This window comes from Lichenostomus cassidix, chromosome 4 (assembly GCF_008360975.1).
Source record: "Lichenostomus cassidix isolate B80296 chromosome 4, HeHo_3.0, whole genome shotgun sequence".
NCBI classification, from domain to species: domain Eukaryota; kingdom Metazoa; phylum Chordata; class Aves; order Passeriformes; family Meliphagidae; genus Lichenostomus; species Lichenostomus cassidix.
Window position 1 is genome coordinate 43,874,533 of NC_139484.1, and position 26,699 is coordinate 43,901,231.

The following is a 26,699-nucleotide window of genomic DNA, read 5'->3' on the forward strand; positions in this document are numbered from 1 at the left end:
AGCTATCAGAATATGCATTGTTTTGAGGCATCTTCTGACAGATTTCCAATTTCTCTCCCTCTCTGCCATGGTTAGTTTGGTAGGTAATATCTCACTTGCCCACAAAAACCCACCAGTATGTCCTACAGATCCACTTCTGATAAGGGGATATCCAACTGAATGGTATAAGGGAATTGGGCTCACACATGCCTGAGGGTCTATCCACAGTCTTGAAAAGCCAAAATGGAACTAAATAATCTTGAAGGAAAAAGTTTTAAGCAATATTCCCAAACCTCCACAAGGCTACTGATTTTGTGTCATTTTTCAGGGTTTCACTTATAAAATAAATATAGGCATTAACTCGGAATATTAGATTTTTTTAAATCAAGTCAAGTGCAATGCAGCATTGCTCTAATAGGAGGAGACTATGAAAACAGGAAAAGCATACAGTCTTGCATTCATTGCAAACACAGTAGTTTGTACCCACATTCCAAACACTCCTCTTAGTCCCTGAAGCCTCACTGCAACGCTCTACAGGATTTCTACTTGCTCCTCTTCCATGCCTCCTCCCATTCACTGGACACAAGACAATTTTCAGTTTAATCTCCATAATATAACTGAGAGATGTTTTAGAAAATCCAGGATCTAGAGATTTCATCATTTAAGTGTCTCTAACATAAAATGAATTGGTCAGCTTTCCCATAAAATCTATTATTTGAGCTCTGCAACCACAGGCAAACAATATAGCAGTGATTTATATCCATGGAAAGATGATGCAGAAAATCATCCTGGAAACAATTTCCAAACTCTTGAATGGAAAAAAGGAGATTGGGAGCAGTCAGCATGGGTTTGCAGAGGGGAAATTATGCTTTAGCAATGTTACGACCTTCTGCAAGGAGGTGAGCAGCCTGTTGGATGAGGGGAGAGAGCAGATAAAGCTGTTTACCTCAAGTTAAGGCAGACCCTATTACATCCTAAAAGACAAGCTAACAAATTAAAGGCTAGATAACTACACAGAATGAAAATCAACTGAATGGCCAGGCTTGGTGGGTGGTGATCAGCAGCACAAAGTCCAGTTGGAGGCAAGTCACAAGTGGTGTAATCCAGAGATCATTACTGGGGTTAATACTGTTTAACAGCTTCACTAATGACCTGAAATGATGTGACAGAGTGCACCTCAGCAAGTTCACAGATGATGCAAAACCGGGAGGAGTGGCTGGAACACCATGTGGTTGTGCTACCATGTGGGACCTTGACAAGCTGGAGTTGGTTCAAGAGGAACCTCATTAATTTTAATACGGGGAAATGCAAAGTCCTAAAGAGAACTGTGGAGAAGAATAAACACAGGCACTGTATACACTGGGGACCAATACGGTGGAAAGCAGCTCTGCAGAGAAGGCCCTTGGGGTCTGGTGGACAGCAAGCTGATCATGAACCAGCAATGCACCTTCACAGAAAAAAGGCCAACACCACTCTGGGTAATATGAGTAATCCTTCCTCTGCATTCAGCACTGGTGTGACCATAGTTTGGAGCACTGCACAACCAGGACTGGACTGCCCAGTATAAGAGAGACATGGACTTAATGGAGTGAGTCCAGCACAGAGATGATTACGGAATTGGAGCATCTCTTGTATGAGGAGAGACTGAGACTATTCAGCCTGGAGAAGAGAAAGCTCAGGTGGGTGTAATAGGTTGGGTGAGGGTGTAGCTCAGTGCATCATCCATGCTCATCGCAGGGGCAGTTGGACTAGATGACATTTAAAGGTCCATTCCAACCCAAATTATTCTATCATTCTATAAATCCTTGATGCAAGGGAACAAGAATGAGAGAGCCAGACTTTCTAGTAGTGCCCAGCAACAGGTCAAATGGCAATGGGAGCAATGAAAACACAAACGAGTCCATCTGAACACAAGACAACACTTCTTTACCGTCAGTGTGGTTAAACACTGGCACTGGCATTCCAGAGAGGCTCTGGAATCTCCAGTTGCAGAGATTCCAGAAATTTTACAGCCATGGTCCTGGGCAACTGGTTCTAGCTGATGCTGCTTGAGCATGGGGTTTAGTCTAGATGATTCCAACCTACCTATCTGACATACAGACATGAATGAACAAGTGAACAGTCAAATCCTAAAAGCAGAATTTGTTCCTCAGATGTATTCAGATAAACCCCAGGGTTATTGCCCCTGCTTATATTAAAAGGAGATTGGTGAGGATGTGCTTTGAAGAGTTCTATTACTGAGTGGATTATTACGTAAGTTGTATACTGTACTACTGCATTTTTAATAGGGAACACACTGTCAACACCATCTTTTTAGGCAGCAGATTATTCTCCCCAGGCAAGATAAAATCTGCTGTTTCCACCAGGTTTCTGCAGGCATTGTGAAGCAAGCTGACTTGGAAACTGCTGCCTAGCGCCTAGAGGAAGATAATTCTTACAGCGTGCTTCACTGGTCTGGTAGGAAGTCAGCTGAAACTTGGGAGGAGTCAGAAGCTGATGATTTGCTGATTGGTGTTATCTTGTCTCTTTATGCCTAATGCCTTGTCAGCAAGGCAGCAGGTTATAAAACTCATACCAAACTTCTTTTCCAAGCATTTGAGAACTATATGTTTGACACTGTGGGTTTTGTCAAGATTGAAAAAACCCAGGAAAATGCTTGCTATTTTAACTCCAAAATGTTATCTTTGCATAGTCTAGAGTATGAATCTGTAAAAGGCCAGCTGTTATATGTTATGCAACTCTTACCCAATATTTAATTGAATTTAAGGAATTTTGTACCCAGTAAGGGAATATAAACTGAGACTCACCCATACAGGCAGGCTTCGCAGCAGAGCAGTCCATACCCTACATTATCACATATAATTTAATTAAACAAATAATTGCTGCCAGAATGTTGCAATACTTGTCAGATCACTCGTCATCTGCTGTCTTATCAGCAATGGTATAAAAATTAGCCAACAACCATCATTACTTGTGAATGTTTAGGAGGAGGCTAATTTCAACCAATCAAGAGGGATTTCATAATTAAAATATTTAAAGATGTGAAGGAATCCTGACGCTTCAAAAGATTCTAAAATGATATGCATGGGAAACGTAAGAGATTGTACATACAAGTGAGGAGGTACTATCTTTGTACATAAAAGTGGAGCTGAAAAGCTGAAGATTATGTAAATGGATTAGGAAGGCTGTAGATTCCCATCTGCTTTGTTTGCAGATTTTATAGTGCCTTGATGTTACAGCAATAAACCAGGATGACTGTGTTTAGCCTACTTCCCTTCTCTTGCAAGGACAGATCTTTTTTAACCATCTCTGCACAAGGCAGAACAGCACAAAAGACCACTGCAGCAAAGTATCAACATAAGGGTTGGATGATTTAATACAAACTGTGTCATCTGGCAGGAACTTCCAGTATCTGAAGCTGCACTTTTCACTTTTGACAAGGCAGGGAACATACTGCCTTGTTCTCAAAAACTCATTTAACTTTATTATGGAATGTTAGTATCAGAACAAGCTGCTAACCGCAGTTTTAAAACCACATCATTTACAGAGTGTTGCAACATGAATTCCACCCGACTTCAGATTCACAGTATACAAGCAGATTTCTTATATTGTCTGCTTTTAAGGCACCAAAGTATTTCTAGGTTACTACAGTCCTCTATATATGCAACACATCCTGGAAGAAACAGTATGAAACTTAACATATGCACCAAACTCTGTAACATGCTACTCCGTGCTCTGTAATATGTTACCTACTAAGAAATAGGATTTAATGGCAAAATAGCTGTTGTAAAATGGTGACAGGGAGAGGGTGACAAGAAACATACATAGAGTGGGAGACAGAATTTCTTCTTCACTGGAAAACATGCAAAGACATTAACAAAGTAATATTGACTGCAGTATCACTAATTCACTAATATCACAATATATCACAATATCACTAATTTGGTATCACAATATCACTATTAGGTTGCCCAGAGAAGCTGTAGATGCCCCATCCCTGGAAGTGTACAAGACCAGGTTGGGTGGGGCTTTGAGCAACCTGGTCTAGTGTGGGGTGTGAAATGGATAATATCTAAGGTCCTTCCAGCTCAAACCATTTTCTGATTCTGTGATTGTAATTCCTCCATGATTTTTACTCTCAAGTCCATTTATGTTTTACCACCACAACCCAAAGGAGATGGTAGTAAAACAAATACAAGGAGGAAATCAACAGCTCCTAAGCATACATGGCTGGGTGCTAGGGAAGGGGCATAGTGGCACAAGCTAAACAGTGGCAGTTCAATAAGGTTTAAAATATTCTATTTGGAAAAATGATGTAATGATTTTCGTTTCTGATTATTTCTTTACCCTTAGCTTTGTTTCAAACTATTTTTTTAGTGAATCATTAAGAAAGTTTGCTCAGTGCGGAATTTCTCAATCATAAAACGTCTTGCCTTTCACACATAGGTAAGATAAGATGCTGTCATTGAGTAATCCTTCAACATATGTAACTACCACTACACTTACTGCTATATTTGCAATGTGCAAAGGAATGTTTATTACTTGAGTAAAAACAGTTCAGCAGAGCTAGGCACCACTGAGAGGATGAGACATTTAATTAGAAGAAATGTTTTGGATGAAACACAAATTTACCTGCTGATTGCTGTACCACCAACTAAAAGGCGTCTACCATAGAGGGAAGTGATAGGAGCTGAAAGCATTACAGCCCACGCAGCCACTGTACTTCATCTGCTCTCAGATCAAGAAAGTTAAATTATAATGCCCAAAGGTCTCTCTATATATATTAAAGGTTATTTTTTGCAGGGTCAATTAAACTTCGTGAGCATCCTTGCTGCCAGAGTTGAAGCACTTTAGATCATGAACTGTTTTATTTCAAGATAATTTAGCTTTCATATACTACATTACCTTCTGGGATAAGTTACAAAGCAGATAATAATAACAGTCACACACCCTCAGCCTATGCACAGCACTTAGTGAAAATGCCAGCAGTTAGTTACTATAGATACACAAAGCAAACCATTTCCACATCTGAAAAGGTCTCAAGTCACAGCCCACTGCAGTAAAGCTGTAATGTGGCTCACCTACGAGATACTATTGTGGTATGAGTAAAATGGTGAAAATCCACTCTGCATTAGCTAACCCAACATAAACATCCCCACTGCAGATGCACTGCATTCCACTCCTTCAGAGCCTGGTGGATGTTAATGTTGCATGAACACTAATAACTTATCACAACTATACACATGCCCAGCATCCCTTTCCTCTCTTGGTGACTGATTCAAACTAAGGCAAACTGCTGGAACTGAATGTTACAAGATGACATAGCCCTACCTTGGGTCATTTCTTTGCAAGAGAGGTCTACATCGTTGGCAACTATACACTGGAGTGCTATAACAGTGCCCTGTCAGGACTTCTGGTACATTTCTGTACATAATGAGGTTTTTACATCATGTCCACTGTATCACGCAAAGAAGGATGTCACAGACATCATCACAAAATACAAAGCTAATTTTACAGCTCTTTGTCATCTCTTGTAGTTTCATACTCTGTTTCTCTAAGCTTTCTTCTAATGAGGGAAGCATGCATCTTAGAAACTAAGCCAAGAAAATTCTCCTTAGGAAGAGCCTGAAGTAATTTACAGCGTGTGCAAACTGTGCTGAATGTTCTTTATGCCCAGGCAAGATAGCTATAATAGCTATATTTAAAGAATGTGACAACTGCTTAACTTTGCAAATATCAGTATAAGCCAACCTTGACTGGAAGGCAAAGACACTCTAGGTTTGTAATATTTACCTAAGGATAAGCTTAGTCAGGAGACCCAGATTTTAATATTTTAATTCTTTTTTTTAAAAAAAGGGCAAAATTTCAATGCTAAGAAATCACCAGGTACCACATTTAAACAGGGTATGCAAACAAAAGCTATAATTATTCCTTACTAATTCATTTCCAAGTGTACTTTCCAAGACTTTCCAAGTCTTACTGTAAAAGACAAAATTAATGAATTATCTCAGGTTGAAATGTAATATAAATAGAAGTATATCAGAGTGTATTGTAATTCAGAATTCCTAAACTACACAGTAACTCCTTATTTTTCTTTCATCCTTTCATCTCTAGAGTTTTATAAAGCCTCTTCAGAAATAGTTTTGTGATTGTGTTTATTCTGTCTGTTGAAGAAACTGTCCAGTCATTAACAGCTGGGTTTGTTGAGGTAACACTGACAACATGATATTTGATACTAGAGAATAACTGTAAGTTTGAACCACATGAGAAAAGAAATGCAGCTGCAGATACAGGAAGTATGAATAGGACAGACAAATGATTAATAATTAATTGGGATAATAAAATTATCCTGAGTGACCCAGACCATTTAGCTGTCAGTGAAATTCATGGTATTTATCACAGAGATTTCACTATCAATTAAATTAGCTGATCATTTTTGATTAACCAGACATAGCATCAATGAAATACTAAAATAATGTGCAAAAGACTCTTAGAATTTATGTTTAAAAGTTTTGCCAGATAAAATACATCAGTGCTACACTACTAATCTGCAAATTATTCTTAAAATTGATATTAAAAAGTTAGGCCAGTGCAATGCGTGCCATGGTGTTCTAAGTGTCTTCTGTAATAAGCAAGAGAATTCATAGCTTAATTTCATAGTGTAGCATGCCCTGAGGAGAAAAAAAGTATTTTCAATAAAGAGAAAACATCTGCAAAGACACTTATTTATAGAGGCATGTGATAAACAGACTCATGTGCTCATTAAGTTTAAAAACCCCAAACATTCTTTCCTGATGAATTAACAAAGCTACCATGTATCATAACTTAATAAATCTCTGTTTCAAGCTTTCATATTTATGTATTTGTTTGGCTTTCCTTTCCTTTTATGTATCAACCTTCTCAGTGCTGTAACACAATTTACTATTCTGGTTTGAAAAGCAGTCAGACATGTTGTAAATTTCTAGCACAAGTAAACTAAGCTTTGTTAACAAATAGATTTTCTTCTGTTTAGCACTTTTAAATCAAAGATTACAAACATTATCGTGATGATAATTTAGGTAGTCAGAGGACTGAATATCAACAAATTGATTTGATTTGATTTGATTTGATCTGATTTTGCAAGTATTATGGGTGAGATCCAGTTCTACTTTGAAAACTATTCTGAGTCAACAACACAGCACACATTTTGGAGAAGTTAAACTAAAAATATGAATTCTTATTACTGCATTTTATACTTTACAGAAAGGTTCTCTTTCAAAATCTTTTTCACCAAAAATTATTTCAGAAGATGACTTGCAAAAACAGAGTAACTAATGAAATGAGCTTTTTCCTTTGGCTTTTTTGGACATTGAATATGCTGCCAAAAGGTAACTGCCTAAGCAATTACTATCAGGGTCATATATGTTTGCAGATATAACCTTTAGAATTATAGGCAGGGAAAAAAAAATAGAAGAAATCAAGAAAAATTAAGATAGATAATTCTTGGAAGAATAGGAAAAAATTTCTCACATGGACTTCTGCTAAGGGACAGTTTCTCAAGGAATACAATTGCAACTCTTATTCTAGGACATTTACAGCTCAACAGCTGAGTCACTCACAGTAGAGCACAGCCTTGCATGGCAGAGAGGGGAACTGCAGGGCCCAAAGACCCATTCTGCCTTCCATGACCCTACAGCCCAGAGCTACTGGATGTGAGCTTCTGCTTATCTCTCAGGTTTAACAAAGAATCAGAATCAAGTGTCACAGAATCCCTAGCACTTTAGAAACATTCCTCCTTCAGCCACACCACAGCCTTGGTGAATGCAGATCGCTCAACAGAAAAGTAAGGCAAGCTTGGTGGGACAAGTATTATCTTCTACAAGACCACCTGACATAGCTGGGGAAAAAAAGGACAACTTTAGGGCACACCATTATTTGCTCTGGTTTGAAAGAATGAATAAAGGTTTGAGCAAATGAATCCCAGTTTATTTTACTTATTTTTAAAAACTGAACAATTTGAAAGAAAAATGTGATTCCCCTACAGCAAAGGAGAGCTAATGAGGTAATTAATATGGCAAAGAACGACACAGAGAAACAGAACTGCTACTGGTAATATTAGAGATTCTTGTGAAAGACAAACAAAGAAATGATGTGGAAATTATTAAAGATGTTAAAAAAAAATTAGACACTTCTAAATAACCATCATGGAATTCAAATGTCATGAGACACAAAAAAATGATTACTGTTTCCAAGAAAATATCAAGAGAAATAATTTCCTTGGTAATTCCATTCCAGATGAAAGAGTGATATATTAACACTGAAGAACTGTACAATAAGTGAGACCTGAAACCATTCAGTAAATCATTTAACAGAGTCTGGCAAATAGTATCAGGAAATGCTTAAAAAAAGTGTTTCCCCTTCAAGACCCAAATCACTGTATATGAGTCTGAGATACAAAAACATTCCTCATATTAGCTTTATTTAATATAAAGGTGTACTATTCCCAATCCGGTTTAATTTCAAGTTACTAAAACTTTTTCTAGATGTTAAATTTACATCTTGTAATCTTCTGGTTATTTATTTTTCCTGGAGTTAAACAGTTGATCACATACCCAATTACAGGAGCTGGCATATAAATGTAAGGTGCAGCAGGAAGTGACATAAGTAGTTCATTAGATAATCTCTGATCCTCTATCGGGATCACATATTTCTACTAAAACAATATTTCAGAAACCAGAATTCTTCAGATGAGACTGAGATTCTTGTCCTAACAACTTCAGTAAGTTTTAACAAGTTCTTGATAGAGATGTTAATTTCAATGTCAAGAATCTAATGTAAAGCTGCATTTTTTTGTCTCTCCAATCTTTGCACCGCATTATCAATGAGATGCTTTATCAATGGGCTGCTTTACTTCTTGTCCTAACAAGTCATGTTGCTGATATACAGCAGTTTGTTCTATCCCAAAGGGCAGTGAAACCTTAAGTGTGTCATAAATTATTTAGTAAATATATCTTGAGGTGAAAGGTATATACAAAATGCAATATAAATACACATCTTGAAGGAGCAATAAAAAGAAGTGCAATGGCTTTGTCAATGGCTTGCAATGTGTACTGTTACAAGCATACTCAATTCCTAGCTGGGTCTTCAAAGACTGAGGGCATTCTTACAAACACAATTCCAGAAAGTCCTTTTGCACTACTCCTGAAAGCTGTGTAATGGAGGTTTTCTTCACAGTAAATCTTACTTTTATTGCTCTGTAATGGAAGTATTTTTCAATGTTGCACTTACCAGTGCTAATACCATTCAATGATTTGGAAAACATCTCGGTTTGAAAACATCTAGGTTTGAAAACATCTAGTACTGAACAGTGCTGCATGAGAAACACCAAATAGCACCACAACCAGGAAGGACAATTGTCAAACATTTCACCCTGTTGCCCTTATATACTCATAATGTAAATTCTAATTCTATTTATATTCTGTTGGTGTAAATTAGTTTCCTCTAATCAATATCAAAAGGTTTTTATGACTTTTCTCTTTCCACAGAGCTTTGCTCAGGCAGCCATTGGTCCAATACTGACATGATTCCACTGAAAGCACATTATTGTTAAATAAACATGAGCTGCCAGAAATTGTGGATTTGCACAGAGGCTTTGGGAAATCTGTGAGTGAGCTTTATTGTATGTAAGACAGACTGCACAAAGAAATACCACTCAATGAGCCAAAACTTAAGATCTTAAAAGTTGCTACATTTAAGCTAGCAAATGCTTTTTGAGAATCTAGATCTCTAGGTTTTGCTAAAATGAAAACCTTATTTGAGGGATAGTTTAGCTATGATAACTATTTTATTCTGAAAAAAAGGTCTGTCTTATAAAGGTTAGGTATTGATTAAAAAGAGTTCTTTCTAAAAACATAAAATACATATTCATATTACTTAAACAGACAGTAAATCAGTAATGTTACTTTCTCTACTGAAACCAGGTTAGATGTACTGTAAGGTTCCTGTGAAACACTAGAGAATACCTCAATATTTTAATTAATCTTTTTATTCTCTTCCGGTTCTTCACTGAAATGCTCCTGCATACAAGTCTCCTATTTGCCATTATTCTTTTCTTTCATATACATTTTCAGCTTGTACATCTCTCTGTAACTGAGTCAACTGGTTGTAAATACATTAGTAAGTAATGTGACAGTGACGGACTCAGTTGAATTTTATAAGACCCTGGAAAGCTGTGGAGTTTTCATGACCCAACACTCATCACAAACCCACACTTCTTTTGGCATTACTTTTCTAACCAGAACTTGTTGGATAAGATTCCAACTGGCAGAGTGAATTCACATCGCAAACATCACCCTGAAATTTGTGCTGGTAGTTTGCATGTAATATTTGCTGGAAGACACAGTATTTGTGTGGTGAAAACAGTTTACTCATTTGGCACAAAAAGATGTGATAATGCCATTCATCAGGAAAACATACAGATGGCAGTTGGATTGTTCATATTCTATATTCTCTCTCTCAAGTAAAGTTGTCTAGTTTGGTTTTCATGATGATTCATCTGCTGCTGCCTGGTGGGCAACTCTAGCGCTAAAAGCCTTGTGGGGACAGAGAAAACTGCCTGGCAGGCATTACAGGAGTTCTCTGATGTCCAGATTCACTTGCAGAAAAAACTAACATATTTTCAAATGCATTCTTGTCTAACTTCCTTTTCTGAGATCTCTCTGACATCTTTCATCCTGTTGTCATCTGGAAACATTTTATGCTTCTGTTTGAACATCAGTTCATAAATCTCTTTCAAGAGAAGCATCATTTTGAACACATTTCTTGAATTCACTGTATCTACTCTCTTGCTTTGTGTATGTTCAGTATGTGATCAAGAAAATCTGTAAGACTGACTGACAGACTGACAAATTCTAACTAATTAGTACTCACCAGATTTAGCCAGTCATCTTCAGCACTTCAAACAATAATCTACCAAAGTAAGGTCTTCCTTTTCTCTTTCTAAATACCTAAAGATTTCCAAGAGTCTGAGAGAATTATTCAACGGTATTATGTCTCTCAACAATTTAAAAGATAAATCAAACCTGAAGTGAGAAAGTAATGTGATATGAACTGCACAAAAACTAAGCACAATATAAAAAAAGAGTGGATGTGCAAGCAAAATAACATTATGGGACACAGTTTGCATTCTGAATGCTGGGGAAAAAAAGAGGCTTTGAAAAATTATTACATGTTAAGAAAACCTACTAAACCATACAAATAAATGACTCATTTAAGAGAGGTTGCCTTCAGAAGCAGGTTATCATGACCTGCACTACTAAACTAAATGGGACTAAAATTTCTTTAAAAAATCTCATACTTTTTTCTCCCAATTAGTTCCAATTAGGACATTTTTCACAAAGCAAGAACAGTAACAAAATTATTTTAATACACTGCCATACAACAAGATAGCATACCTACCAACCACACCCACCACCATACACTATGTTTTTCAGTGTCAGACATGCACAAACACATTTGCTATGGTTATGCCAGAAATCAGGCCACAAAAATGGCTTGCTCAATATAGTACAGGGGATCTACAAGAAAGGCAGGAATAAAATTCAGTTCTTGCAAGTCCCTGTTTTAGCCACACCATCACCTCTAGGAATTCCTGTAGTAAAAAACCAAAAGAATACAGATTTTTATTTTCTTTTTAAAAAGAAGCTCTAACATAGGAGCAAACACTGCTGAGTTTTTGAAGAGCTTTCAGATTTATGCTTGCCTAAATGTGAACAGAAGTTACCCTATAAGTTTTAGAAATACTTGGCTAGACACCAAGCACTGTACTTACATAAGGCCATATAATCACCTGACACTTGTAGCTGCCTCACTGATTTTCCAAGAATTTTAATCCTCTTTTACTGAAACTATCCCTTTAGTGAGAAAATATGTTTATTCTATTACTTATATGCTTGCTTTGCAGACAAACAGTTTCATTTATCAAATAAGAGAATATTTTCCCCTTTCAAACATCAAGAGATTTCTTTGTACAGCAAAGCACAAAGTGTGTCTTGTCACACACAAGGGCCCATTCCTCAACTGTGCACTCCCAGGCTGCTTCTACACATTTAAAAGCCTTTCTACAGCACAAAGGCGCTTCCCAGCTCTTCCCTTTTGCCTAGCAGGCAGACCTTGATGCCAGCAAGGTACGCACACATGGTGGGTGTGCAGCAGTTTGTGTGCTGTGCAAAGAGCAAGAGATAGCTGTTTGATGGTTGGAGGTAGATGTAGCTTGAACTTCCTATTACCAGAGGGTTTGGTTTTATAGACTGTTTGAATATATAACTAAAATATTCATTTTACTTTAGGTTGTATTTTCTGTTAGATATAAAATGTGATGAGTAAAGTTCCTTGTCCCATTAAGTGGAAGTTTTAACTGCAGATGTCAAAGAAACAAAAATCTATCTCTTTATTGTTTAAAATGTTTCTGACTAATGACTATACTGGAGCTATTCATTAACAATGATTTTGGTGTCTGGGTTTTTTTGCATGTGTAATTTACACTTACATCCTGTGTAATAATTAAAGGTTCTAAAGTGACAACAGAATGTATTAAGAAGTGTGTGAACCACAAATTGCGGGAAGTCAGAACAATACTCCAGGGAATTACCTTCACTTTTAAAAGGCTGCATGCTTTTCTTACAAAAGAAAAACAGATTGGTTGAGACTTCATTGCTGGAGGTCTTTTGTCCACCTTCTGAACAAAGGTGACTGAACTAGAAAAGGCTCTTCAGGCCATATCTGCTCAGGTGTTCAATACTTCCAACGATGAAGAGTCCACAAGCTCTCTGGGTAATCTGCTCCAGAGCTTGACCACCTTCATGGTTAAAAATATTTTTCCTATTTTTCATTTCAATTCGTGCTCATGGCCTCTTGTACTGTTAATTCTTTGCAGTGGTGTCACCTTGAAGTTGTACATACATTGGTGGAATATTCGGAAATGTCCACCATTGCAAAACCACCAGCACAACTGATTTCTGCTGTACAAAAGGTCACTCAAAACATCATTCACTGTCAACAACTAGTTTGTCAAAGCAAATTTAAATTCCCACCATACTCCTACACATGCACTTCTACTATTACTCCTGCAAGCGTTTTTTCCCTAAAAAATATCTCTCATAATGCTTCTACACTCTCTGAGGTTTCAGAAACCAGAGAAGGCCTGTCATACAAAAGGGGTGGAGGGTGGGTGATGAAATAAGCTGTGCCTAGAAAGTCAGAGAAAATTCTTAGAAAACAAGTATTACTTCTGTAGCTGCATGACACATAAAGTAGGAGGAAAAAGAGGAGAGCATGAAATCAATAGCTGGGAAGAGCCACTGACAACTTTGCAGCAACTGCCATTCTGTGATTTCCAACACTTTCCTCCCTTAACATCAGCAAAGCAGCAAAATGAAGGAACCACAGGCTGTACACTGTGCTGTAGCTCTGGCACAGATAGAACAGAAAGTGACTGCTCCAAGCAGTTACTGGCATCTGCTTCCTTTGTCTACATCTAAAGATAGACCTCTGTGGAAATTTTTCTAGTGCAAAATGAAATGGTAGTTTGTGGCTCTATCAGGAATTTCACTGTCCTAACACTTGTGCAGATACAATGGTTAAGACAAGAGCAAAAGGCACAAAACAGTGCACATGGACTTTATCGCCACCTTGTCCCTACCTGCTCTGACACAACACAACTAGAGGCCACCAAAATATGTGTTAAGGAAACTTTCCAGTCTGACCATTCAGAAACCACTCTGCCAGCTACTCTTGCACCACCCAAGCTGGCACTGAGGTCCCTTTGCAGCTATACATGCCTCTCTCACACAGTCAGACCACATTTCCCTATTGGCTTGACTCCAGAGTCTCAGACGTCTGGATCCCTAAAATATTTTAATCATGGTGCAACAACAGAATAATAGCTCAAGCTGGTGCTGCCAAGAGGGGGCCCCAAACAAAGGAAAACCTGGGGTTTTATACCCTCACAGCCAAATCACAGGAAGATCTGGGGGTCCTCAGCTCCTGCCATGTCTCTGAGTGTCAATGCCCCTGGTTGACACCACAGGTCCCCGTGCCCTTTGCTGTGCAAAAGTTGGTTCCAGTTCACAGCCTCTTGTCTGGGGCTCTCAGCACCCAGAGCTCAGACTGGAGCAGCACTGCAGCTGCTCACCGAGCTACCGGCACTGAGTGTATTCCTCAACAGCCAGAGTATGTAAGGCCAGGAGTCAGTCGCTTAAAAGCAAGTAAAGCTGCACAAATACTTCTCTGTGTGAGTAGAACGGAGTCCACATCCTTGCCCAACACCCAAAACACCCACCATCTCTAATACAATTGGAGTTCGGTGGCCCAGAACTCAGACGCCTTCCACGGGGATTATGCACATCAAATACGGGAACTGTCTTGTGGGATTCATGAAATTCAAACTCTGATGACAAACCAAAACAAATTAAACACAAAGTTGCAGTTATTTGGTAAAATCCTACCTAATTGAACAGTTATGCATAATAGAATGAAAATAGTTTAAAAAACAATCTGTTGCTCCCTGATACTAAAAAGTAGCTAATTCTTTTTGCTGTGTTCAAGAGCTGTACTGTTCCACTGAAAAACTCAACACAAAAATGCAGTTTTTGAAGCTTCACTGCCAAACTTTTCATATTAAATAATTACTTGAAAGGTTGGCAGAAATCTCTATTTTTGTCTTTTACCTTCACTCTCCTAAAAGTGCAATTCTTTTGCATTCAAACGTATGTTGCTTCTGGGACTCATTATGTATGACAGGAAGTAATTAAAAATTGTTTACAATGTTAGATCATTAGATTTGTACAAATAGAACTGACTTCAGTTTCTTGCATGAAAGATTTTTTGACAAATAATGTAGTTGTTAACTGCCAATTTTCTAGTGGGAAAACTAAACAATTTCAAACCATTATTTTTTTCTCCATCTCATCTGAAACATTGTTCCCAACTAGTTTATTAAACACTGAATAAATATATCTCCAACTCAGCACATTTACCAAGTTAAGCAAGAATTCAAAATTCCTTGCTTCTAAGGGCCAAGCCTACAGGAAAACATCTGCCTGGAGATATGTGAATTTTCTTCTTCTTCTTGAGAAAAATATTCTGGCCAGAGAATCAAGCTTGTACAGCACAACAGGCATATCAAACCCGTATAAAATTCCCAGATGGTACCATCCTAAAACAGAAAACCCTGAGAGCTGAATTTATATGAAATGAAGCATGTTATGTCAGATGTTCCTAAAGAAATAAAAATAATTCCAATTTTACGGATGTGTATATGTGTGTCTGTCTGTATCTTGACTGAGTGGGCAAAAAATTTAAAAAAAATAACTTTTATTCTCTCTGGAATGAAAGAAAAACAGAAATTGGATGCTGCCTTAAAAAAAATTTCTTAATCTCATTCAGCACTACCACCCTCCATGATAACAATGGAATTTTTAATAATCATCATGATTTTGCTTCTCAATTGATTTTTAATTCCCCTTGAGCACCTACACAGACTTTTTTGGTAGGGTCTGATCCTAACTCCAGGAGCCAAGTAGTGGAACTACAAGATAGTATCTTCACTGCAGGAGAAATAGCAGGGTCTTCTTGAAGCTGCTTTAGCAGGAATGCGGCAAGCACAGGTAATACTGATGACACTAATGCCGATTGTTTTGGACACACTTTACAGAAGTTCAGAAGATCCTTTTCTTTTCTATAACCTCTAATAGGCAGTGGTGATCCTGACCAGAAGGCCACTATACACCAAGGAGCCAGTGACCCCCAGAGCAGCTAAGAAGAGCAGCTCCACCAGCCCTGTGCTGCATGCCCAGCTTGGCCTCTAGGTCTGCATTGTGCAGCAAATCCCCTGGCTGCAGGATAAACCCAACCAGCAGCTCCCACCTGGTACCAGTGACTCCACCTGCATGCCCTTCCCCTGATCAGCAAGCAGTTTTTAAGTGAACATTCCTTCTGTTACACAATAAAATGATGAATCAATGAATCAAGCTATTTACTCATAAGAAATTTTTGGAATACAGAAATGCACATTGTACCACTTTTAATACAGAAGTACAAACATCAGAAAAAGTAGTCATTTTCTTTAAGATTTAAAGCACTTATTACTCTCTTTATTGGAAACCCTTTCTTTTTTCCAGAAAATGCTAACCCTTAGAGAAGCTAATGACAATATTTTTTTAAAAATTGTAAATACTTTGCTCACGGGTACATGCATATATTTTCATGTATATATTTTGTTTGAATAGAATAATAATGAGAATTGTCGGAATACGGTATGCAGTGGAAACAATAGTGGAATATAAGCTATAATTCAGGATTCCGAAAACCAAAACTAAAAAAAAAAAAAAATCAAGTAACCCAAACTTCTAAGACAATGACATTGTAAAGGTCCTTACTTAAAAACAATGAATCATTCTATAGGCATTTTTATTTCTTACATAAATCACCTTAAAATTATAATTTCAAAGTAAGATTTCTTAATACAGTCATTCCATGGAGAAACTATTATTTGCAGTAAGAATTGATAAAGGCATCACATCTTTCTATTGAGATCTACAGAAAGGAGATATTACCAGTACAGATTACTGGTGCATATTATCATTCATATGCTTCTGTTTGGGCCAGGAAAGAAAGGATCAGAGATTGCTTCCAGTTAGCACTGTGCTCCCAAAAAGGTTGTGGGCACAGGAAAATCTGAGCTGTGGTACAATCTGAACACAATCTATATTCTTCTTTAAGTGATACCAGAAAGTAGGAAAGCAGCTACATCTATGACTTGCCAACTTTACACCCTCAGCAAAGAGGTGATTTCAATGAAAGGAGGGACAACTCAGTTTTTCAAAGCATGCCTCTTTTATATTTATTAGTATAAATATAACCAAAGATATGCAGGATGTCTTTGAAAAATGTACCTTGCTGTGGCTAGCACAGGTTTTTCCCACGAGAATTCTTCTTGTGTTTTATAAATAAAGATAAAGTTTGGATGTTATTGGAACAGTGTCCCAGAGCTTGGGCAGTGCAGGCCTGGCCAATCAGGCCTGGGGGAAGGCTTCTGACTGACCAATCTGGGTGACTTTTGAGAACTCTATATATGTGATGAAATCAAAACAATAAAGGTCATTCCTTCTTGCCACTGAGAACTGGTGCCTTCATTACTCTGCCAGCTGCTCAACAGCGACATCTTCCCTTTTGCTTCTTCCTTCCCAATAATTACTTATTGTACCCAAACTTCCCTCTACAAATACCTGGTATTCCTCTTACAATGTAAGCCTTTTACATTGAGAAAGACATCTGGATAAAAAAGCCTATAAGCTGATGCCTTCTTTGCTCCTCATTCTTGACAGGCAAGCTCTGCTATGCTGTAATTTATGAGCAAATAGCTTATTCAGAAACCTTTCATTCTGATGTATCACTGTTTACTTTACCGGAACAGTTTACTTAGCTACTACGTCCAGCATATGACTCAGCCTTACAATCATTATGACCTGCTTTTAAACTTGGAATCAATTACTGACCTAACTATTAATTTTGTTAATGGTGCTGCAGACCTTAAAAATTCTGGGAGACTGTTACCCCAGGCATTAGTCCGGTAAACACCAGAGTTGTCCACTAACCATTTTTATTAAGGTGATCCAGCTACCAAGGAACAGAACCTCTGAAGGCAATTTTTTTTAATAAATCACAGAATGATTGGAAAAGATCTCTGAGATCATTGAGTCCAACCTTTGACTGATCACCTTTTCAACTATATCAAGGCACTAAGTGCCACATCCAGTTGTTTGTTGAACAGCTCCAAGGATGTTGACTTTACCGCCTCTGTTGGCAGTCCGTTCCAACGTTTAAAAACCCAAATGTTTAAACACAATAAATAAAGACATGTTGCACCTTCTATTTCTACAATTAATAATAAATATTTACATCTAGTCTACATAGTTAACTTTTGGCTTAAATTTACAGCCAGGAATTGAGGTGTTAAATCAGTACCAGCAGGAGGATGAAATGTTACAGGAGCCAGGAAACTTGACACAGTGAGCCGTACATCAAATCTCCACAGCTGAGAGACCAGGGGCACCAACCAAGTACTTTGTAGCAAAAAGGCTCTACGGTGTGTCAGGAAAATGATGGCAACAGCCTGTCTGGTTTTCAGCTCTTCAGTGAAGGGGAAGCACGAACTGGGAGTAAGGCAGGGCTCTCAGGTGGTCTACCAATGCCAGCATAGCAAAACACAAATGTAAAACTGATCCAGTATGTCAACAAACCCAAGAAAAACACCAGGATAAGATGTTCACTTTTGACTAGAGGTAGAAATATGAAGAGGAAAAAAAATACATTATGTGATTTTAAAAATACTCTTATCTGCATTGGCTTATCACAGTCTTTCAGCCCTTGTGAAACCCTTCCTGGGCAATCAGAAGTTGAGGGATGCAAATCATTAAGAAAGATCTCTAAAATGTAATTGTTAAATATAGTATGACAAGGACAGAACACATCACATAGGATTCATTTGGGATGGGCTACTTACCACAGAGCCACCTGTGAAACATTGTGATCAGCCTAGACTCAGTATAACTGAAACTTGCTACAACTACATGGACAAATTGTGTTCAATATATGTTGGAGTTTAAAAAAAAAAAAGAAAAGTTGCATTGCATTTTCAGGAATGGGAAAAAAATTAAATTAAGAAATGCTGAAATGAAGAATTTGAGTGCTCATTTCTCTCCTTTGTGATCCTACGTGCCATTGAAAAAAAACTAATGGTCTCCCAATTCAACCCTGTCAACTGATGTCTTCAGCAGAAATAAAATAAAGGTGTCCATTTCCTGTAGCACGTTTGTAGGAAAGGCTGAAGAGATGTGGCTGTGATATCTCAGCCTACAGCACACAATGTGCTGATGGGTGATGCTACTAATGTTCAAGAAACAAATAGGACATAAGTTACAATAAATAGGTATAAGCCAAAGTAGAAAAAGAATATTGAATAGTAAGAGAAAACAGCAATGTTCATTTTGATGCTAAAAGAAAAATATTGACAATTAGGTGATTTAATTAGATGTTTTCTGCCACCTTGATTAAATTTAAAGTAATTGCTTTTTATTCAGCTTATGTTCTTCACATAACACTATATTTAGTAGAACTCAAAGATTTATGAAGAAAAATTATGTACTTCCGATTCCCATTAATACAAAATATCTGCCCAGTGCTCTAAAACCTCTGAAGGAAGGACACCTATTAGATAAAAAAAAGTAGATATCCATGCAAACTCTATGGAGCTCTATGAATGAGAACTATCTACAACAAGGAGCAGTTGCTCCTCTGATCCCAAAGAGCTAATGTAAGAAGGATAAGGAAACACAAATTCTGTAACTTTAACAACTCCTTTAGAATTTTAAAAGATGCTAATGACTTTATCATTATCTAGAAACTCAGCAATTTATCTAATACTAGCAGGAGGCCAATCCAGTAATAACAAATAAGGGGCTGTTCCCTTCACTTACCACAATAAGTAGGCTGCCGAGTATTTTCTAATTTCTACATGCATTTCTTAAAATGTATTTTAATTGACTGAAACTCTGAATTTAATTCTGCATTTATTATTGGCCACCCAGAAATGAAAGCTTTTTTACAAGAGGCTAGATATCAAGTATAATAAGTTTTTTTCCTTCCTTCTCCTTTGGTTGAAGATTTGGTTTTACAATACAGGTATAGTTTTAATGCAAATATGATGCAATAAGTGTAATTTTCCCCTTTTTTTACTAGTATAAGAATGAAGAGCAATAATTATTTTAAATTCAACGAGACTGCTCCTATTTGGCAAACTATATTCAAAACCAAATGTATCTCAATATAATTTATCTCAGAGGATGATCATAAAGAGATGCAAAACATCCAGCTTGATAGCAAGGAATACATTAGAGAATATGTAATGTATATTTTCTCAGGAATATTAGAAAATACTAGAGAATATATAAACAGATATCAACATAAATTGTTCTTTAAATACCAAGTTAGAATATAGAACATGTCCAAATCATTACCTTTTCTTTTGCTGTATATTATTTTTAAAACAATCAGCCTGTACTTTTTCTGTAGTGTGAATACATAAACACTCAGAAAAAAAGTGTAAGAGATGCAACATAACTGTTAGCCAACAACTTTCAGCTGAAGAAAAACATACGGATAAACATTAAAAATGCTGACTTATTTGGTTTTAGCACACTTTCTTAGTGAGCATTTTTTTTTTTAAGCCTTTCTTAATTGAAGTCTTTTTAGTACTTCCTTTGTTCTTATTTGGGGTTTTGTTCATTATTCACTTAGAGTCCTGCACTAAAAGCTCTTGCACTTTATCTCTTTAAATTTAGCACTTCACACTGTCAGTGTATTGCTCTTTGAATACAATTTATATTAATAGGAGCACATATCCCAGTGAATATGTAGCTATTTTATAAATCTGTAGACTATATGCAACTCTCCTACCAGGCAACAATGGCTGAAGGAAAGAGTCTGATCAGTCCAAGATTTCTCTTCCTGAAAAAAAGACAAATATGACTCATGACATATCTGGAACTAAGTTAGTTTTTAAAACTGGAATAATTTAAAGTAAGACCTTCTTGGTCACATTTTTAAGTTTGTTGCCTTGCGCATGTAGAAACTCAGCAATATTTTAGAATGCACAACTGGATATTATCACATATGGGAAAAGAAAAAATACAATTAACATGAAAACAGGGAAATGAGTGACTTCACTTATTAGTTCCACAGTTTCAAAGTATAATTGCCAGACTTACCAAACCCCAGAAATACAGCAGCATTATTGCAATTCCTTAGAAACTTAAGTCAGGCCGCAACACGGACAACACAGTGTGCTTAAAGTTCACAGCTAAGAGTCCTCTTAACGGTAGGATCCAATTACCATTCTGTTAAAAAAAAAGAAAAGAAAGAAAAGAAGAGCAGGGGGCTTGCAGTATTCTGTTAAATCATAGCCAGGATAACAGAAGGAAATGAGAAAACAAGCACCTCCTAGACAGCAACCCATTGCTGCTGTGTTTCCCCATTAAACAGAAAAGGTTCAAATCAACATAGGGCAGAAAAGTGATCCTAGCCAGCAAGAGACAAAGCTATTGAAAACAAAGACAATCCTGCCCTGTTCATGTTAAAGTCATGCCACAATGAAGCAAGTAATTCTGTTGTCTGCAGGAACAGAAATTATGTGCAAGAATTACCCCAGGGAACTGGGCATTTAGCAGGGAGTGACAGATCCTCATCTCTAATTCATGCCCCAAGACAATTTAAACTCATGTAGTCACTCCTTAAGATTACTTAGGAGGTGGTGATGAGTTTGAACACTCTCAGACAGAAACAAACTGCATCTTCCAACTCTTACATCCATAATCTAGCAGACAGGTGGTTAAATAAAAGGTTATTTCATCTCTCCATCCCTCATGTTAAAAGTAAGCAACTACAACAAACTAAGAATCTTAGAATGTGGATCTGTGCTTGGTGTGGCCAGAGTACACTGACAGAGTCCTTGAACTTTTCAGCTGAGGACTGTGAATGGCTGAGTGGGAAATAAGTGCCTAAACTGCTCGAGCTGCTGCACACTAAATGTGCACAGAAGTAAAATCCAAGACACTCTAAAGATAAAAATTAGAATCAAGGAAGAGCCATGTGATTTTAGGCACTCCTGGGTTAGGCAGCAGCTGTGTGAGCTGTGATTGCATTTTTTGACTTAGGCACCTGAATTCTCCATAAACCCTGCTTTAGGTATTAAAGTCCCTCACTGGATCAAGACAATAAACTCTCTCTCTGTCTTTACATCCCTAAGTATTTTAGATCCTATTATGTTTTGCCTCCCATTTTCTTTTTAATGAGATTTTTATCTTTCTAAAATGTAGTTAACTATTTATCCTATGTGTAGCCATTTTTTCTCATACTCACTAGTGCATACATAATTACTAACTGTAATTAAATAACTTACTATGGGCCTTTTTTTTCAGAAGTACTAAGAACCCATAGCTCAATTTTTGTCAAAGGGAATTAAGATCCCTTGGAAAATCCACTCTGAAGTGTTGTACAGAAATTCTAGAGACAGTGGTAGCAGTCTAGCTCTGTTCAGCTCAAATTAACTTTTGAGACCAAGCTGCAAATGTAGTTTTGTGGCCACTCATAACTAAAAATTACTCAAAGCCAACTTCTGTCTAACACTGCGTTGCACAAAGAAGGGTTAGTGTTTGTTTTACTGCAGTGATGCTGAGCATTTTTCCATTTAAAAATCTCTCTGCTGGAACTGTCTCCCTAAAGCCCCAAAAGTCTACTAAGCAACACCGAACAAACTGAAACAAAACAAAACCAAGTTGGTTTCAGCATTATTTCTTAGCCAGGGTTGAAGTGACTCAAACATCAAGCATCAACTTTAATGACTTTTAACTACTTTAAGACAAAATAAATACCATAAAACTGAGGCAAAATATTTTTATTCGTGGATGAAGTAAAAGAGTTTTTTCTAACCAGATCTGCTTTTAGAAGTTGGAAATTACTGTGGATTCTCAAGAAGAACTTGATTTTCCCTAATATATATATAATTATTAATTCTGCATATCATGTTTTATGGGAAGAGGGTTGGAAGCCAGAACTGCAAGGTCCTGGTTGCTGATTCAATAGGAATTTGGAAGTTTTTTTACTCCAGCTACAGACACATGGCAAGAGGCTATTGTTATGGAGCCAGGAGTTGACCTTTGACAAGAAATGGATTCCCCCAAATCAGTTTCTAGATCCACAACAGGGATTTTACCAGATTAGAGGCATGTGGGAACTAGTCCCATGATAGTGCTGTTCTGGAAATACACAGAAATCACCAGTGCTATCTTCCTGGATATTTGGAAAATGCTTCTCATGAAAACCTATCCATGTTTTGTCAGATTATCTGAACAAATACTCTTCTAAAAAGCACTGCCTTCCTGACTGATGGGTAGGGATACCTTTTTTTTCCCTTTTAATTTGAAAAAGTGTTTCACTGGAAAATTTCAACTGGCTGTAATAGAAACTGCAAATTCATTTCACATATGCTACCTCAGTCACCAACTGGCATGGCAAATAAGTAACAATTTATAATGTGAAGCAATTTGAAGACATTCCCCAGCAGTTAACACACGGAAGGTATTACTGACTATGCATAAACTATTTGCACGTTGTTATGATGTACATTTTCATTCTGAAACAATTACAAAAAGATATTATTAGAGAGATATAAAATGTCTCAGAGAAGCATTTGGCATAGCCATTTTCACAGGGCTGTTTATATTGGGATTTTGCTGGTTTCTTGTGTACGGATTTAAAAAAAACCCAATAAAATGGTATTGAAAAAAGAGTTATTAGCAGTAATAAGCTGAATTCCCATGAGAGGATTCAACTTAAACTCAACTGGTCTTTTCCCATTTCAAGCCATCACCAAAGGTGCAAGCATGGCCTGTTCTGTCCTTAACTGAATCCACTTGAAGTGCAATTTGCCCAATTCAGCTAAAGCAGTGAGAATGGCAGAACGGCCATTTAGGAGCGGAAAGCAAAAGGTAATGGTTTAAATAGCCACAATCTCCAGGAAGTCCCCAGTGCCATGCATGGCTTGAAGAGGGCGTGGCAGTAGCCATGAGCACTTCCTCTCTGTCGTGCTAGCAGAGAAAGTTCAAGGTGGCTAAACTTGGATTTTGCTGCTTTCTCTCCCCACCCTGTTTTTGCAACCACAGAAGGAGCGGCTAACGTGCCTCTCTACGGCTACACAAAGTGGGTATGGATATTTTGCTGCACTGACAGCAGCTACCTTCTCTGTCAATCCCACTGGTGTGTTGGGTATCCTAACCTGGGCACAGGGTTAGGTAGATCCCTTATTCCTGTTGTCTTTCAATGAAAGAGGTTTCCTCTCCTTCCCTCAAGTCTTCTTCCCTAAGTGAGTTTGTACTTTGTCTGAGGACCTGGGGGACATTTCCACTGTGGTCTTCATGACTTTGCAACTGTTCCTTCACCGCCTTGGCAAGATGAGACACACAGAAACCTTCACCGTATAACAACGACTGAGACTAAGGGGTGGATTTAATGGTCTAAAAGTTTAGGTAGCAGTTTGTCAAGTATTCTTCTATTAACTAACTTATTTCCTACTAATTAACTTTCTTCTGTTCTTCAGACTGAATCCAGTCCCTTGCTGCAACAGCCTAGCGTGTCAGGTAATCCCTGTGCTGGCATTAACAAGAACTGTTTGACAGCATATAAATCCTCCCACTGTTTCTCAGAAACCATCCCATAATCTCACTTCAGATTCTCAGAAGCATTCTCCTAATCTCTAGTCTAAATTTCTTTTAGTCACTTCATCTTTTTTCTTATGTATCACTTGCTATCTGTCCTTATCAATCACTTACATAGGGCAATCATGTCCCCTCTCCATCCTCCTTTTTCTAAGACAGTGGGGGAGCAAGCATTTCTCCAATTCTTACTGAACAGTAAATCTGTTCCCAATTATCCTTTTCTTCCTTCTGTTATAGTCGTGCTTCCTCTTTTTTTACAAATAACCTGATCAAAACTGTGTTGTGTGCTTACTGATAGTTCATCGCAGTCATGTATAGCAGAATGAATAATTCCTTATCTTAACATTTAAAAAAAAAATCTAGGATTATATCCATTTTTATAGCTTCTTGTTCTTTCTCATCTTCTATCATTTCCCATTAATAAACTCTCAGGATCTAGCAATAATTTTTCTCAATAGATGTACACGGTTTGGCACTTGCATGACCACAATTTTTCCATTTCTACTATTCCAGTAGTCAAGCAAGTCTGCTTCTTTCTGTCTGACATTTTTCTCCTCAGTTTACTGACAGCACTTTCTCACTTTCTGCCAAACCAAAAGATTAATTTCCTGTTTTTTTGTGCCAGGGTCACTGATGAAAATATCAAGTAAAATTAATACCAAAGCTGATCCTCAAAAAATGCACATGAAATGTGTTTCCAGACAGGAAGCTCTTCCTATTGCATGATTCACTTCCATAGGACTTTTAACAGGATCTTTCAGACATCACAACTTTTTGGCAATTCCATCTTACTCTGTTTCGATAAAAATTATGCATGTGGCTTATTATTTAATCTGCTTTACTCAAGTCCAAAGAGATGAGAGCCTGAGCACTGCCTGTCTGCAGAATATAATTTCCATTACAAAAACAAAAGCAGACTGAGTTAGGTTGACTTAGTCTATGTTAGGTAAATTCATGGGTTATTTTATCCCATAACCCATTTAGCATCATGTCTCTCATTTGTTTTTCACTTGAAAATGTGTTCTGCACCCCTAACATACTACTTAGGTCAGCTTAATTGTCTATACTTGGAGAATTCTTTCTCATTCCTTTGTGTAAGCAATACTGTGCTTGCTGATCTATAGCCAGTGTCCCAGATTTTTGAAAATTTGATGGTCATGGCTGTCAGTTCTGTCACATTTGGAAACTTAGTCAGCTCAGCCTCCCCTAGCTGAGACTTTCTTGTACCTTAAGATAAAATCTGTTCTAAATTCTCATTCCCTTCATACATTCTACCTTTAACCCCAGAGGTCAATCTTTGTCATTTGCATTTTTAAAACTGAGTATTGCCATCATCATCAAAGTGAGAGAAATCTCATTCAGACAAATCTCAAAAGTGTCATTAAATCTACTGAAAGCAAGTAGTCTCTGGCTGGAGAAAAAAAAAAACAAAACCAGTCCATAACATCGGTATGTTAAGACTGAAAACAGTTGTTTTCAGAGGTGAGCAGAGACTTCCCAGCACCACAGGCAAACTAATATTCTGATAACTCAGAAGGAAGAATGGGGACCAGCATCTCCTGGATTCTGGGCATCATCACTTGAAGTCCAAAATCACCCAGCAGGAGCGAGCTCCTCAGGGCTCTCTTGACAATGTGGGAAGACACCTCCAAAACCGTAATTGAACTGAAAATAAGGACACAGAACCAGAGAATCATTTAGGTTGGAAAAGACATTTGAGATCAAGTCGAGCCATTAACCCAGCAGTGCCAAGGCCACCAATTCACCACATCCCTAACTGGCATATCTGCATGTCTTCTAAATCTCTTGAGGCATGGTGACTCCACCACTGCCTAGGGCAGCCTGTTCCAATGCTTGACCACCTTTCCAGTGAAGAAAGTTTTCCTTTTAGCCAATTTATACCTCACCTCAGGCAATTTGAGGCCATTTCCTCATCTTACTGCTTGTTTCTTGGAGAAGAGACTGACCCCTGCCCCCAGAGCATAGATCAAGATATGAAACCAAACTTGTCCCAGTACTGAGCCCTGGGAAGCCCCACTAGTGACCAGCTGCCAGCTCAATGTCACTCCATTCACCACCACTCTCTGGGCCTGGCCATGCAGACAGCTTTTCACCCAGGGAACAGTTCACCTGTTCAAGCCATGAGCAGCCAGTTTCTCCAGAATATTGTGGGAAATGGTGTCAAAGGTTTTACTAAAGTCCAGGCAGACCAGATCCACAGTCTTTCCCTTATCCACCGGCAACTGACATACTATTATGCTATGAAGAGAATTCAGATTTCATGCTGAACTGAAGGGAAATCCCAATGAGCACTTGACTGTTTGTTAATTAGTGGTTTATTTAGACAGCTAAAAACTGGTTTTATGCAGCAGAAGTCACTGTATTTAATACAGTTCATAAAAATGCTAAAAT

The 26,699-nt window shown here is 37.7% G+C and overlaps 1 protein-coding gene across 1 annotated transcript in view; it reads right to left on the reverse strand.

Annotated features, from left to right (window-relative positions):
• TRMT9B (tRNA methyltransferase 9B (putative)) overlaps window positions 1-26,699 on the reverse strand; it is a 111,383-nt gene that overhangs the window by 81,026 nt on the left and 3,658 nt on the right. Inside the window, exons 3-4 of the mRNA XM_085058884.1 lie at window positions 20,784-20,912; window positions 20,473-20,523 (exon numbers count right to left, since the gene is read on the reverse strand). The gene's annotated coding sequence lies outside the window, so the exon portion shown is untranslated. The remainder of the gene's footprint in view (window positions 1-20,472; window positions 20,524-20,783; window positions 20,913-26,699) is intronic.